Below are 13,283 nucleotides of genomic sequence, written 5' to 3'. Positions count from 1 at the left end.
AAATGCAATATATTGAAAGACTGTGAAACCAAAGACTTAAGAACCTTGAAAAGGAAGGAAGTCAGCCAACATGAATCTAAGATAAGCAGACGGAAGAAAATATATTTTGCAAAATTACTAAAGGCAAAAGTTAGGTTTTGTTTGTTTATTTGAGGTTATGTCTTGCAGTTTAGCTCAAGCTGTCTGCATTTCCAGAATTCAAGAATTTTCCAGCCTCAGTTTCTTTAGTGCTGAGATTATAACCAGCCTAAAAGTTAGAACTTTAAAATATTAATAAAATGGGTATATCCTTGGATGATCAGTCAAAAAGAGAAGAAAAGTAAAAAGTATCAATATTAGACTTGAGAGCTTTTATATTCAAATACTAGTTCGGTTAATCTCATAGATTAGGGGTGGAAAATCAAACAGTGATTTTATAGATTCTGTGAAGGTCAGTGCCCATTTGTAATAAAAATTTCTAGCAAGCCTAAAGTAGAAGGCAGCTGCCCTAATTTGGCAAATTACTTACAAAAGACCTTCAGCCCACACCATGCTTGTGAAATATTGAGTGCTCTTTGCTTAAAATTGGGAGCAAAGCAGGAACAGTGGGTAGGAGGACGAGGCCATCAAATAAGAAGAACAAATTATAGAAGACTTGCAGTTCCGAAAGGCGCAAATAAACGTCAGACAATGTGATTGCGTAGTCAGACATCCTTCAAACACAAATTTATCAAAGTTGCAGGGATTGAGATTAGTATCCTGAAGTATACTTTATATTTTTATGCATTATCAGGAAATAAATGGAAAGTCAAATTTAAAAATGATTTCCCTCATAAGTATCCAAAGGGAAATGGTTGAGAACACATTTAGAAACCTCAGAGGCCAAAACAAAGACAGGATGGCTCACTGAGCCAACTGAGGGCAAGTCTCGTGCTCACTGTAAGGTCAGCTCACCTTTCCTCTGTGTTTGGAAATTTTAATAGAATGCTGACAGCAAAAGCTACTGGCAGGTTGTCTACCTTCATGAGGGTGTCCTGGTACCTGGGGAAGGTATGTGAGGGTCTAGCTGACATCAAAGAAGATGAGGTCTGAAGAGAGGCTCCTGGGTGTGGAAACTGGCCCCCTTTAGCCCACTGTGCCTTTCATAGGGAACCTGAAAGCTAAGACAACCCTAAGGACCGAGGTCTCCTGCACCCGACAAAACTGGCTTCCATCCTTTCTACCGGCCTTACTAACAAGATGGTGACTTTAAACATTCTCAGCAAGTCTATTCTAGAGACACGGGAAGGACCAGGCTGGCACCGTGCGTCCTCTGTTGGACACTTGCTGTGTGCCTCTCTGTAGACTAGACTTTGAGGCTACTATGATGAACGGAATAAAATGGCTCCTGCCCTCGCGGATCTTATTATTGCTGAAACTCCACACCTTTTCTCTTTGGATCATTATCTGCACTCTGACCAGAAGCCTTCTGAGTCCCTTCCTACAGTCTTTGCTGACTTTTTTTTTTTAATTTCTCAGAGTTCAAACTCCCCCTTCTACTGTTAGTTTTGAATACAGTATTTCATTAGATAAGAATATTTTCTTGTTTTATTTATTTTTATTTTTCTGCACTGAAGCTTGGCACAGAGAGATCGCAGACACTCAAAATAGCTCATCAAGAAATCGAATACATGTCCAGTGACCTAGATTCTCCTTAAATTCCCATGACAGAGAGGGATGGGCACAGGGTAGTCAGCTGCTCAACTCAACCCTCTGTTCCACTTCCAAGAGGGGGACACAGCCATCACCACTCAGCACCCCAGCTAGAACAAGGGGTTGGCACCGAAAGGTGGTTCCTGGACCACTGAGTAACTGACCCAACAAGACCCAACTCCCATGGCAGAAACCTGATCGCTGCACCCTCTGTTTAACATGCAAAAATGAAAAGTCCTCCTGTAAATGTCCTTTCCCAGTCTTTCTGGCAGAAAAAATGCGGACATGTTTAGAATTGATTTCTCAGTATGACAAATGACCCCACACTCAGTGGGGTGAGTAATAGACAATGAAACCTAGCTGCCTTCACTAGACAGGCCTCTTTACTTAAATGAATACACGCCCTCCCGCCCTTCTCCCCCCAGCCCCCGGCAAAGTTCAGTAACCAGTCCAACACCTTCATGTGCTCTCATACCCAGGAGCTCTGAGAATTCTTTAGAATTGCAAGGCAGTTGTTGCAAACTTCTCACTGCCCTCCTCCTGAGGGCACACTGGCTTCTTCCCCACTCCCCCCTCACCGAATTGCCTGTGATGGCTGACTTCCTGTTTTCTTTCCCTAGAGTGCTGGATTTTTAGAGTTGGTTTCTTGGGAGATAATGACCGGCTCAAGAAAGTAAGTGCCTGGCTTTCCTCCCCTCGTGCCAGCCAGCCAAGGCCACTGATTGGTGCTCCAGGACCTTGAGAGGCTCCAAAACAACAGAGCTGTGGGATTCCAGCGCTCCACCTTGTGAGCGCTGAGCATGCCTGGGCAGTGACTGTGGCTCTGGATGGAGTCATCACGGATGAGGCAGAGCTGGCTCAGTCAGGGAGCACTTGCTGCTCTTTTTAAACTCCACAGCACCAGGGATGAAGTCACCTTTCTCCTTTTAAAACTAGCTGACTTATTTGTGAGTCCCTGTCACTGTTAGAACTTAGTGTTTTGTTTTGTTTTGTTTTGTTTTGTTTTTTTGTCCCCCACGGCTGGGCACCAGAACCTTCTCTCAGGTAAGCACATTTTCATTTAGTAAGTTCCCACCGTGGGACATTGGGTTCAGGGGACTTTGGAGGGCATCCCTGGAGATAGTGGAGTGAGGTCAGGAGTCGATTGCTTGGATGGGGGAGGGGTCCTTTGTCTTTACCTGAAGGGTAGCCGACTCTGGCGGGGTGATTCAGGTCTGAGCCTTGGTGGAGGACAGGGAGCTGTGAGCTTGGTTTTGTGCCTCTCTCCCTAGTTGTGTTTTCATTGATGAGGTAGCCAGGAGTGACCTGTGTTGGGCTGGCATCCTCCATAGTTCCTTTGCCCTTTTGACCTCTGGTTTTGTGTTTGAGTCAACCCTTGCAGAGTTGGGGTACAGAAGGACAGCCGCTGTGTGGCAAGCCTTCATCTGCTCTTTAGTTGGCTTGGATGCTTTCCTTCTTTCTTAGGCATGTAGCAGGAGACAAAGGGGCCCAGGATCCCTGCCCTGACATGCAGGTGCCTCACATAAACAACGGCTGTGCCGCTGCCTTCGTGGCGGAAGTCAGCAAGCCCGTCCTAGTGCATGTCTGTGCAAGTTCGTCTAAGGAAATGGGCACGTGCCGCGCGCGCGCGTGTGTGTGTGTGTGTGTGTGTGTGTGAATGAGATCTGAAAACAAACAAACAAAAAACAAACAAACAAACAAAACAAACAAACAAAAGCTGAGCCACTGTCATGGTAGTCCTGACAGTGCAGGCCCTTCCCTCCCTCTCACAAGTACTCGGCACAGTCTTGAAGGGTACCAAGACCAGTTTTTAAAAATTACTATTTTATTTTTTTCAAACAAGACTTTGCTCTGTAGCCCTGTCTGCCCTGGTGTTTACTATGCATCCCAGACTGACCTCAAACTCACAGAGAGCCTCTGCCTCCCCGTGCTGCCATTGCTTTTTATTTTGAGAATGAGTATCATTAAGTTGCTCAAATGGGATTCGAACTTACTGTAGCCCAGATAGGATCCTACTGTGTCAATTTCCCAAGCAGCTAGGGTTGTAGGACTGTGCCACTAGATCTGTCCTAGCTGGTGTACTTCTTGGCCATGTGGCCTTCTTTTGACTCATTTTCTGGATTTCAGGATCAGCATAAGGCCTAGCTCACTGGGATATCCGAAGTGAGAACATTTGTAGAAGACCCAACACAAGGAAGTTAAGAACTGCTCTTTTCTTTTCCTTTTCTCTGTAAGTTTGTAATCTCTCATTGAAACATAGCTTGTAAGTGTGTGTATGTATGTGTATAATTAACCTGCATGTTTGAGGAACACTTTTGCAAGGCCTGATAAAGAGCACAGAACACTGAGACAGCAAGCAACCAGAAACTGCACCGGATTCAGTAGCCGCTGGGCACCTAGGAGGGGACTTGAGTGAGCTGGTGTCTATGTACCCAAAGACAGAGGGAAAGGTTCATATCTAGCACTTTTCTGTTCAAAGTCCTTAGAAATATAGAGAGCATAAAGGATTCTCCGATACTGAAGTTATATCTTCCAGAAGGCTTCCTGCTTTCAGAGGACTGAAGGACATCCATGTTAGTGCTTTAACCACAAGCTCATTCATTCATCCATTGATCAAACATCTGGATGTCTGCTCTGAGTGGGTTCTTTGCTCCTTTTTCCACGGAAGATTGATGGAAATTTTTCTCGTTTGAACCTAAGCTAGCCTTGGGTTGCTGCTTGGCCAACAAAAAAGAAGAAAGTGATATACAGGGACAGCCAGAGCTAACGTTTGCAGCTTCTGTCTGCATTTGTTCACCCCTCACTCAGAGGGAAGCCAGCCACCATGAAAAGTCAGCTGCTAAATTGACTTCGGGGAAATGAACAACTGACTTAAATTTTGTGTTAGCCAGTTTTCATGGTGCCAACACTCCCTGGGTGGCCATTTCAAGCTAATGAAGTGTCATCTCTAGCGCTGGTGATAGATCAGCTCCTATGAGCTGGTACAAGCTGGCCTCAGTCCACGAGGGCCACTGTTTTCGGACCACCATGGGGTGTGAAAGCACACATTTACCACAAGTATGGAGAGACTTTGTTTAAGAAGCTGAGGCCGCCCTGGGACTATTCAGTCATCTAGCTAGGTAGGAACGGGAGCCTTCCCATTGTCAGAGGGCAGCTATGTGGGGAATTCACAGTGGGGCTGAGAACTGCCCCACTCAGCCCAGCCTCCCACACAACCGTGGGAGACACTAATTTGGATTATCCAAACTTGGGGGTGGATTTACGAAGCATTAGGTAACTTGAGTAGAGTAAAGCCTCCTTTACTCGGACACGAGCCTGGGTGGAGCCCCTGAGCTGGTGTAAAGGAGAGACAACTCCATCCCATGATGGAGTCACCCAAGGTCATTATTTGTGTTCATTTTTGTAGGAAAACTTCACTGAGTCAACAAGTCAATTCTTGTTTGACAAAAGAAGTTCGAGAAACTTCATAAACTTCCTAAGACTTGCTAATGAGTCTTGTCGTTGTCACAAAATCACCCAGAAACCCCCCTGTCGCATGTACACTCACCTCACAGGGTCTCTTTCCGCTCCTACCTCCCCAAGCCTATTTGCAGTGACTACAGAAGCTCTGCATTGCCTGTCCTGTTGGCCCTATCTCATCTTCATATACAGTTTTTAGGGTAATTAGGTACAACAGAGAAAACCTGAAGTTAGGGGACATCCCAGCAGAAAATGATGGGCACCCCTAGAAAACAATAAGAAAAGAGAAGGACTGAGAACAAGTCTGGTTGGGATGCTGTTAATAGGAGAGCCAACACCACTCCAAAGTCATAGTATCTCTGGCAAACCCAGGGCTTTACTGAGTCATAGCAAAGGTGCCCAAGATGAGGCTTCAATTACTATCACAGCCTACCAAATACTTGCCTTGTGAATATCTATCTACAAGCCTAGATTTTTCCTCTTACCATCTGGTTCTTTAGGCTCATTGCTGGTCTAGTCTTTTAAGAGCTCTAGACCATGCATGTTGCAGACATTCTGACCGTTAAAGAATGTCTGCTCATATATATATTACATATTTTGTTATGAAATATTTATAGATATATGAGTCTGTGGTCCACTTCACCAACCCTCACTCAAATTTAACATTCTGCATAATTGCAGTGCTGTATCAGAACTAGGTCACTGATGCTGGTACCATCCACAGTCATTTAGATTTCTCCAACTGCTTGCACTCCAGCGTGTGTGTGTGTGTGTGTGTGTGTGTGCGCAATTCTATGACATTTTATCTCATGAACTTCATGTAACTCCCACCTCAATAAGGTACAAAGCTATGACATAACTGCAGACATGTTCCTACCACCTTCTCCTGTTTCTAATCTCTTGAAGCTCATCATGCTTTTTCGTAAGTGTGCTACGAAGGAATGTATGTGTGTTGGGTTGCCCACTTGAAATGTAACCTTGAGGACCACCAGATTTTTGAACACATCACTGTTGATTCGCTCTCGTTAGGGAGTGCCATCGTACAGCGTGGATGCACCACAGTTGGCAGTTACTGGCCGTCCTGCCCTTAGAATACATTCAAGTTGTTTCTGTCCTCCGTTTATTACAAATGCATTCATTGCTTTCCTCATTGGTGTGACCAAATGTGAAACACGGGGCAATTTGGATCACTGTTTGAAGGGTGCAGTCCATCTCTGCAGGGAAGGAGTGGGACAGGCTGGAAGCAGCTGGTGACATTGCTGCAGTCAGGGCAGAGAAGTGACAGGTAGTGGGTGGGGCTGTCAAAGGCCAAAGCTTTCCCATGGTGACCCACTTCCTCCAGTGAGAAACCCACCTCCCAACGGTCTCACAGCCTTCTAAAATAGCTCCATCAGCTGGGAACCACGCGTTCAAATGCATGAGCCTGTGGGGGACGCTTCACACACAAATCAAAAGCTGCCATTGGCGTTATTACAAGTTTCTGCAAGAAGGGAAATGCACACTTCTCTGTGAGAAATGCCGAGGATGGTGTATGAGACTCCTATGGGAAGTTGATTTTAAGTTTAAAGGAAGCTGCCGGACTAATTTTCAAGAGAAAGGGGGCATTATATTGCCACTAGCCATGTATAATTAGATTTATCTATATCTTTGACAGCATTTAGCATATCACTATTTCTTATTTTACTCATTATGATAAGCAGGTCATGATCGACTACTGTGGTTTTTAATCTGTGCTTGCCTAATGGGTTTTAATGTGGTTATTTTCTGTCAGTATGTACTTTCAGTGACAGGTGTACTTGTATAGTTTGCCTATTTAACAACTGACAAAAACTTTACTGAATATATATATATATATATATATATATATATCTAGTCTAGATAAAGCCCTTTATCATATGTTTGAAAATATTTCCCCAATTCTGTAATCTTTTGTAGAATAAGTATTTAATTTTCATAAAGTTGAATTTATTAATGTTTTTATTTTTATCATGTACCTCTCAAACATGTCACATCCTAGCCTCCCAAATTTCCCTTTCATGCATTGTGCTCTTATTGCAAATTTTATTCTTTTATTAAACCAAAATTCTTGAAGATTCTATCATTATTTTTTTCTAAAAGATTTGTAGCTTTATATATTGTATTTACATCTTTGATTTACTTTGCACTGATTTTTATAAAGTGTCAAGTTAAATCAAAATTAATGTGGAGGGAGGGTGTAAATTTGTCAAAATGCCCTAGCGCCATTTTTGAAAAAGGCTTCATCGAGTCAGTTTTGCACTTTGTCAAAAGTAAGCTGGGCAGGGCATGGTGGCGCATGCCTGTAATCCTAGCACTTGGAAGGCTGAGATGGGAAGATGGCTGAGTGTTTGAGGCCTGCCTTGGGTACATAATGAAAGTCTCAACAAACAAACAAACAAACAGCCTAGTGTGAAATTTCACTTTTTTTCCCTGCAAGCGTCTCCAATCAAAGCCTACAGTTTCTGCTAGTCCTTCCTTTATGTGACTTTAAGTATGTATGTGATTTTCCTTTATAATTGGACTCTATTTATAAACTGCTTTATAATTTACAAATCAGCATGATTTTCAGTCAGTTCTTACAGAGTCTAACAGTGGTAATTTGCTTTAATAGCTGTGTAGTTCTTCAGTATAACTTGTATTTAGACTATCCAAATATTCCCATTATTTTACTTAGAATACTGCATATACACACCTAAAAAGAGCTCACCTGCTCTGCAATTGCATTCTCTGAGGCACGTTTGTCAATCTAGTCTTTCCCCTCACTGATTTGAAATGTTATTGTTTTGCATACACCAAATCAACTACATCATTTTTTGTTTTTGAGTCAGGGTCTCATTATGTACACCAGGATGGCTTTGAACTTACAGAGATCTGCTTGCCTCTGCTTCTGCCTCCCAAGTGCTAGGATTAAAAGCATATGACGCCATGCCTGGCATTACATCAATGTTTTGCTGCTGCTGCTGTTGTTGTTTGCTTGTTTGACAAGTGGTTTATTCCAGCTATGAGATATGGTGAGTGGCATTATCAATGTTATGCACTCATCCACATATACATTTGCATGTGCAAAGATATTTGTCAGAAATGAAAACAGGTAACAATACCATCCCCCAATTACATCTGGGGAGATGCTGTTGGGATATCACTGACAGTGAGAATTCTCCCTTGGATCACACTCACTACTTACATGTTCTTTAAAGCCAACAAACAAGCATTATATTGCTCCACCTCAGAAAAGCCTGGGGAGCCGTGAGGAGACACAGAAGCCCAGGGACCACCCCCGGAAGTTCCATATTCCGCTCCAGACTCAGTACATTTACGTACTTTAAAAGTTCCCTAGAGAGTTCTAATGCACAACAGAAGATGAGAACTTCTGTTGCAAAGGATAAGAGGCCTCCAAGGGTCCGCAGACGGCCACCATGGTGAGGTGTTCTCGGCATGTCGTTATTTGGTCCAGAATGAGTGCTCACTGCTCTGCTGTGTTGACATGAAACTCAACTCAAATGAGCACAAGGGGAGAAGTGGGGCAAACCTGTGCTGACATTGCGTGCAGATCCCTAGTTCTGGGGCAGGTCCCTTTTCACCAAGGTGGAGGTGCTCAGCTCCTTCCACATAAGAAGATATAAAGAACCTTTCCTAGCCACGACCCTGAGAAATCACACCAAAAATCAGCAGTGGTTTGTTCCCACACTGTGACTGCCATCAGAAGGTAGGAATTCATTATTCTGAGAGCCTCACAAAGAAAGTTTTCAAAGGTCTTATCTGGGGAGCCACTACGTACCAATGCTATGGCTGGAAGCCTGGTCTGGGAAGGAGGGTGAAGACGTGTCTTGTCTGGCTTACTGCCCACCTAATCCTCCTGCCTGAAGAAACCCAAGCACGGCCTAGAAACCCAGTGTGGGTGGCCATTTCCCTCTCTGCTCCACTCTGTGCAACTTCTCCTGATACGTTTTTCCATTCTGGCTGATCCTGTCTCTGTATTCTTGACACATCTGTTTGGCCTACCTCCCAATGGTCTGCTTCCGGTTGGGTGAGATTTTCCACAGCAGGTGACTATAGGTATGGATCCACTTGTTTGTAAAGGTGTCTGTCCCTGTGACTGGCAAGGCCAGAGGGAAGGTGGTGAGCAGCAGCAGAAACAGGATGAGAAAGCCACCATGTGACTGAAAGGAGAAAGTGAGCTGCGAGGTGTGTTTGCTTAGCGTGGAGAACAGACAGAACACGTGCCGTGAATCGCCTGTCGGAGCCGGGCAATGAATCAGCCTCCAGTGCATGACCTGGAGGACAGACTTCGGTGGAGTGTGATGTTGGGGGAAGCCTAGCAGGAAGGTGGGGTGTCCCTGCGTCTCATACTTTTCCAAAGCCCAATTCTGGCTGCAAGAATAGACTTTGCAAAGATCTCTTCAGCTGGAAAGAACAGGGAGCTGGTGCTCATTTTGCCTTTGATGTTGAATATTGGTTTTCTGTTGCTGTTCAGCCCTTGAAACACAATTCAATCCGATGTGAAAATGTATGTTGGGTTGTGAACAGTGTGATGTGAGAATGTACAATCTTGTGTGATAAACAACCTGACATTGACATTAATAATGTCTTACATTAATTGCATATAAAACTAAATATATAGATTAAATAAATTATATTAGTGAAATTGGGGGACTAGGGAGATTGTTTAGTGGTTAGAGTGCTGGTTGGGCATCTATGAGGACCAGAGTTTGCAGCTCCAGAACACATATACATGATGAGTGCAGATGGCCTGCTGGTAATTCCAGCCTGTGACAGCGGATATAGAGTCTCCTCAGGGCAAGCTGGCTAGAGAGGCGAGCCATATTTGCAAGCTCTGGATCTGGTGGAGGGACCCTGTTTTCCTGACAACCATTGACCTTTGTGTGCAGGTACACACAAATGCACCCACACACATGCGAACACACACACACACACACACACACACACACACACACACACCACATACACACATGGAAATGGAAAAAGAAAAACAAAAATATTTCACCTGTATTACTTTTTAAAATTACTCATGGGTTGAATGCTTGTTTTCCTGCAAATTCAAATTCAAAGGGCAAAGTTCTAGCCCTCCAGGTGGTGGTACTTAGAAGTGGGACCTTGGAGAGTAAGTAGATTTATGGGAGGTCATGAAATGGGATGCTCATGCAATGAGGAACCTGGCAAGAAGAGGAAGCTAGTCAGAGGCTCATAAGGATTGAATGGGAAAGAACCTTTTTTTGTGGCATATAATCAATCAGTTGGCACCTTGCTCTGGAATTCCTCACCCTCCAGAAGTTCTAGATGTAGGTGGCTGGCTGTGGTTTAAACCATTCAGTTTGTGACATTCTGTTATGTTCAGCTAATCTCACTAAAGCACACAGTGATTAGAGAATTCAGAATTATTTAAGAACCCCATAGTGCTGTTTTGGATGGTAACTTTTTTTCCCCTCCAACTCAAATGTCTTTGAAGATGAACCGCAGCCTCAGGCTGTAAGATCTGCTGACACTCTAACCCTGGTTTGTAATCAGATCTGTGGCACTTTATCTCCTCTGGCTTTTGGCCTCCCAGGCTTCATCCCGGTGCCTTCTCCACACAGTTAATCCTCTGCAGTGGTTTCCCAGCACCCCACGTCCAGTTGGCGCTGCATGTGGCTCTTCCCCAGCAAGCCCTTGCAGCACTCCTTCACCTCTGTTGCTCCTTTCTGGCTTGCTTCGCTTCACCCCGGCGAGAACTGGCACATGGGACAGCTACACTCTTACCCAGTTTTTCCACTGATCTTCTTCCAGAGAAATGTATTCTAGCCATCAGCCCTTCCATGGAGAGAAATGACAGCCTTCAAAGCCAGTTCATTCCGACCCCAGGCGGAACAAAAAGGACCAAGATACTCCTCAAGAATTGTGTCTACGTTAAGTGTTACCAATGACAACCAAGAACAATGGCTGCCATCAGTGATTTGATAATTTTTTGTATTTTTTTAAGTGTGGTCAGGATTTCTAGGGTACATTTCAGACGTTTTTCATTTGACGCCTACAGTGATCTGACAAGCATTTGCTGTGATCTCATGTTAGAAATGGAAAACTTTGGCCTCAAATCAGGTTAGCTTATCCAAGACTACTGCCACTACTGGAACTGAGCTTCAGCGCCATCTCCGAAGTCCTTGCTGTTAACCGCTATGTTACCCTGCCTCCCACTGGCTTGCTCACAGCTTGAGCAGCCAAATTGACATTCAAAGCTGAGTAGAGCGACCATTATAAGCAGATGTACTAAGATGAGCTGCTGTGTAGTCGTGTATTGTTCTGTGTATTCTCTTGCTGATGTCTGTTTTCCCCAAAACTGTGTTCAGGAAGGAAGAGGAGGCTTTGTGAGCCCTCTTTCGCACACTGGAGAAACTTGAGTTTGGGGAAGATTTTCATTCTGGGTCAATGTGTTAAGAAGACATGATGAGAATTCCGGTCTTTTCATGTCTCCGGTGGCTTTTTTCCTTTTCTTTGTTCATCGGTTTGCCTGTGGACATTGAACTGCCAGATGATGGGTTTTGATGACAGAGGCTTTATTTATTATTTTTTTTGTAGTTGTTTTAAATGATTTCCGATTTAGCTGTGTTATATGTGGAGTTAGTCTCTCAGCTTGGGAGTATAGTATACCTGTTTCTACTCACCCAGTGTTACCAGAGCCAGCCACATCCTGGCACTTCCTGTGAGAAGGCAAGGGTACAGAAAATAAAGCTTTGCCCTGAGGAGTGACCTCAACATGATAATTGTCATCTGTGGGAGGAGTGGTCCTCCAGTGCAAGAGGACTGTATTGGAGGGACATACGGAGTTCTGAAAAGCAAGGGGACCAGAAACACATCTGCATGGGAAAGTCCGGTGTCAGAGGGTCCCAAGTTGGACCTTTAGAACTAGCTTTAGAGACAAAAAGTCTGAGTTCAGCAGAGGACTGTACAACTTTTAACTTCATTAGGCTTCCTAAAAATATGCCTGTTACCACAGCTCCTTAGAGAGTGGTGGTATGAATTATTTACTAGCATACTTAAAATATTAACATCAGTAAATTCTACTGCAGCTTTGAAAATACCCTACCCATTTGGATGTGCTAGTTTGGAGTAACGTTTTTCAAGTTATTGAAATTTCCCAGTTCTATGATTTTGGAAGGATTCTCAGAAACAAGTAAGCAGCACGGAATAATTACCCCAATGCTCAGACATCAAGCATTTCAGATAGAAGAAGATTCAGTACTTTTATTCATGCAAAAAAAGTTTTCACACAATACATGTTCTTGTGGGGTTTTTTTTTCCAAAGTGTTACTGAATTATATTCATTTTAATATTGAGAGTCCAAGTGTTTATTCTTCTATATTTGGTTAATTCTGAGCTAGATGGAAAAGGATCTTCCAAGTTTAGATGTTGGAACTCATCAGACTAAACCCTTGAGGTTGCCCAAAGAGGAGAGTATCCACCATTCAACGGTGGTTCAATTCAGCTAGGGCATTTTTATCCCTGGCATCAAAACTTCAAGCATAGGTATTTGAGAAATGAGTTGTAAAGGGAGCTAATTCCCACATTGTAGCCTCTTTCTTTTCCTGCTTCAGTTACTTGTGCCATTTAGCATCTGGGTGGGATCATATAAATCTGTGTCACCATCTTCTTACAGGCCAAGGTTTGCAAGCATGGAAGATACTAGAATTGGGTGAGGTCTTGCTACCTGACCTTTAGACAGCCTTTTAAGGGCAGAACGGGGTCCAGGAGGTGCTAACACAGTTCAGACTGCAGGAGGTTTCAGTCTTTTGTTGAAAGTCGAAATATGGATTCCTGGACAGTTGTTCACAGATGCAGTGGGTTAGCTGGGGAGTGAGGGAACACAGTGTCTCTGGTGGGCTTTCAGCTCAGGTTGAGCAGCATTTGCTGGGGTGCCATGGAGAAGGCAAGACTTGAACTAGGACCCCTAGATCATTGCCGCAATTCTAGGTCCTACTGCTTGCAAATCCTTGTGTTTCCCTGTGTGTGCCTCCATGTCCACTTGTTGCATTGTTCTGTAGGGATCTGTCTAGATGTGTTTCCACAACAACTCAGAAAACTCCTTGAAAGAAGGGACAAAATCTATCCTTGACTCCAAGTTGTTATTCAGGTGGCTAGGACAT

The 13,283-nt window shown here is 43.9% G+C and overlaps 1 protein-coding gene across 1 annotated transcript in view; it reads left to right on the top strand.

The window, feature by feature from the left end:
- Positions 1–2,481: 2,481 nt before the first annotated feature.
- The window catches only part of Amotl1 (angiomotin like 1), a 113,447-nt gene continuing 102,645 nt past the window's right edge, over positions 2,482–13,283 (top strand). The window contains exon 1 of the mRNA XM_060369456.1: positions 2,482–2,715. The gene's annotated coding sequence lies outside the window, so the exon portion shown is untranslated. The remainder of the gene's footprint in view (positions 2,716–13,283) is intronic.

This window comes from Meriones unguiculatus, chromosome 1, assembly GCF_030254825.1.
Source record: "Meriones unguiculatus strain TT.TT164.6M chromosome 1, Bangor_MerUng_6.1, whole genome shotgun sequence".
In the NCBI taxonomy this organism is placed as follows: Eukaryota; Metazoa; Chordata; class Mammalia; order Rodentia; family Muridae; genus Meriones; species Meriones unguiculatus.
This window is presented reverse-complemented; position numbering and strand designations above follow the sequence as displayed.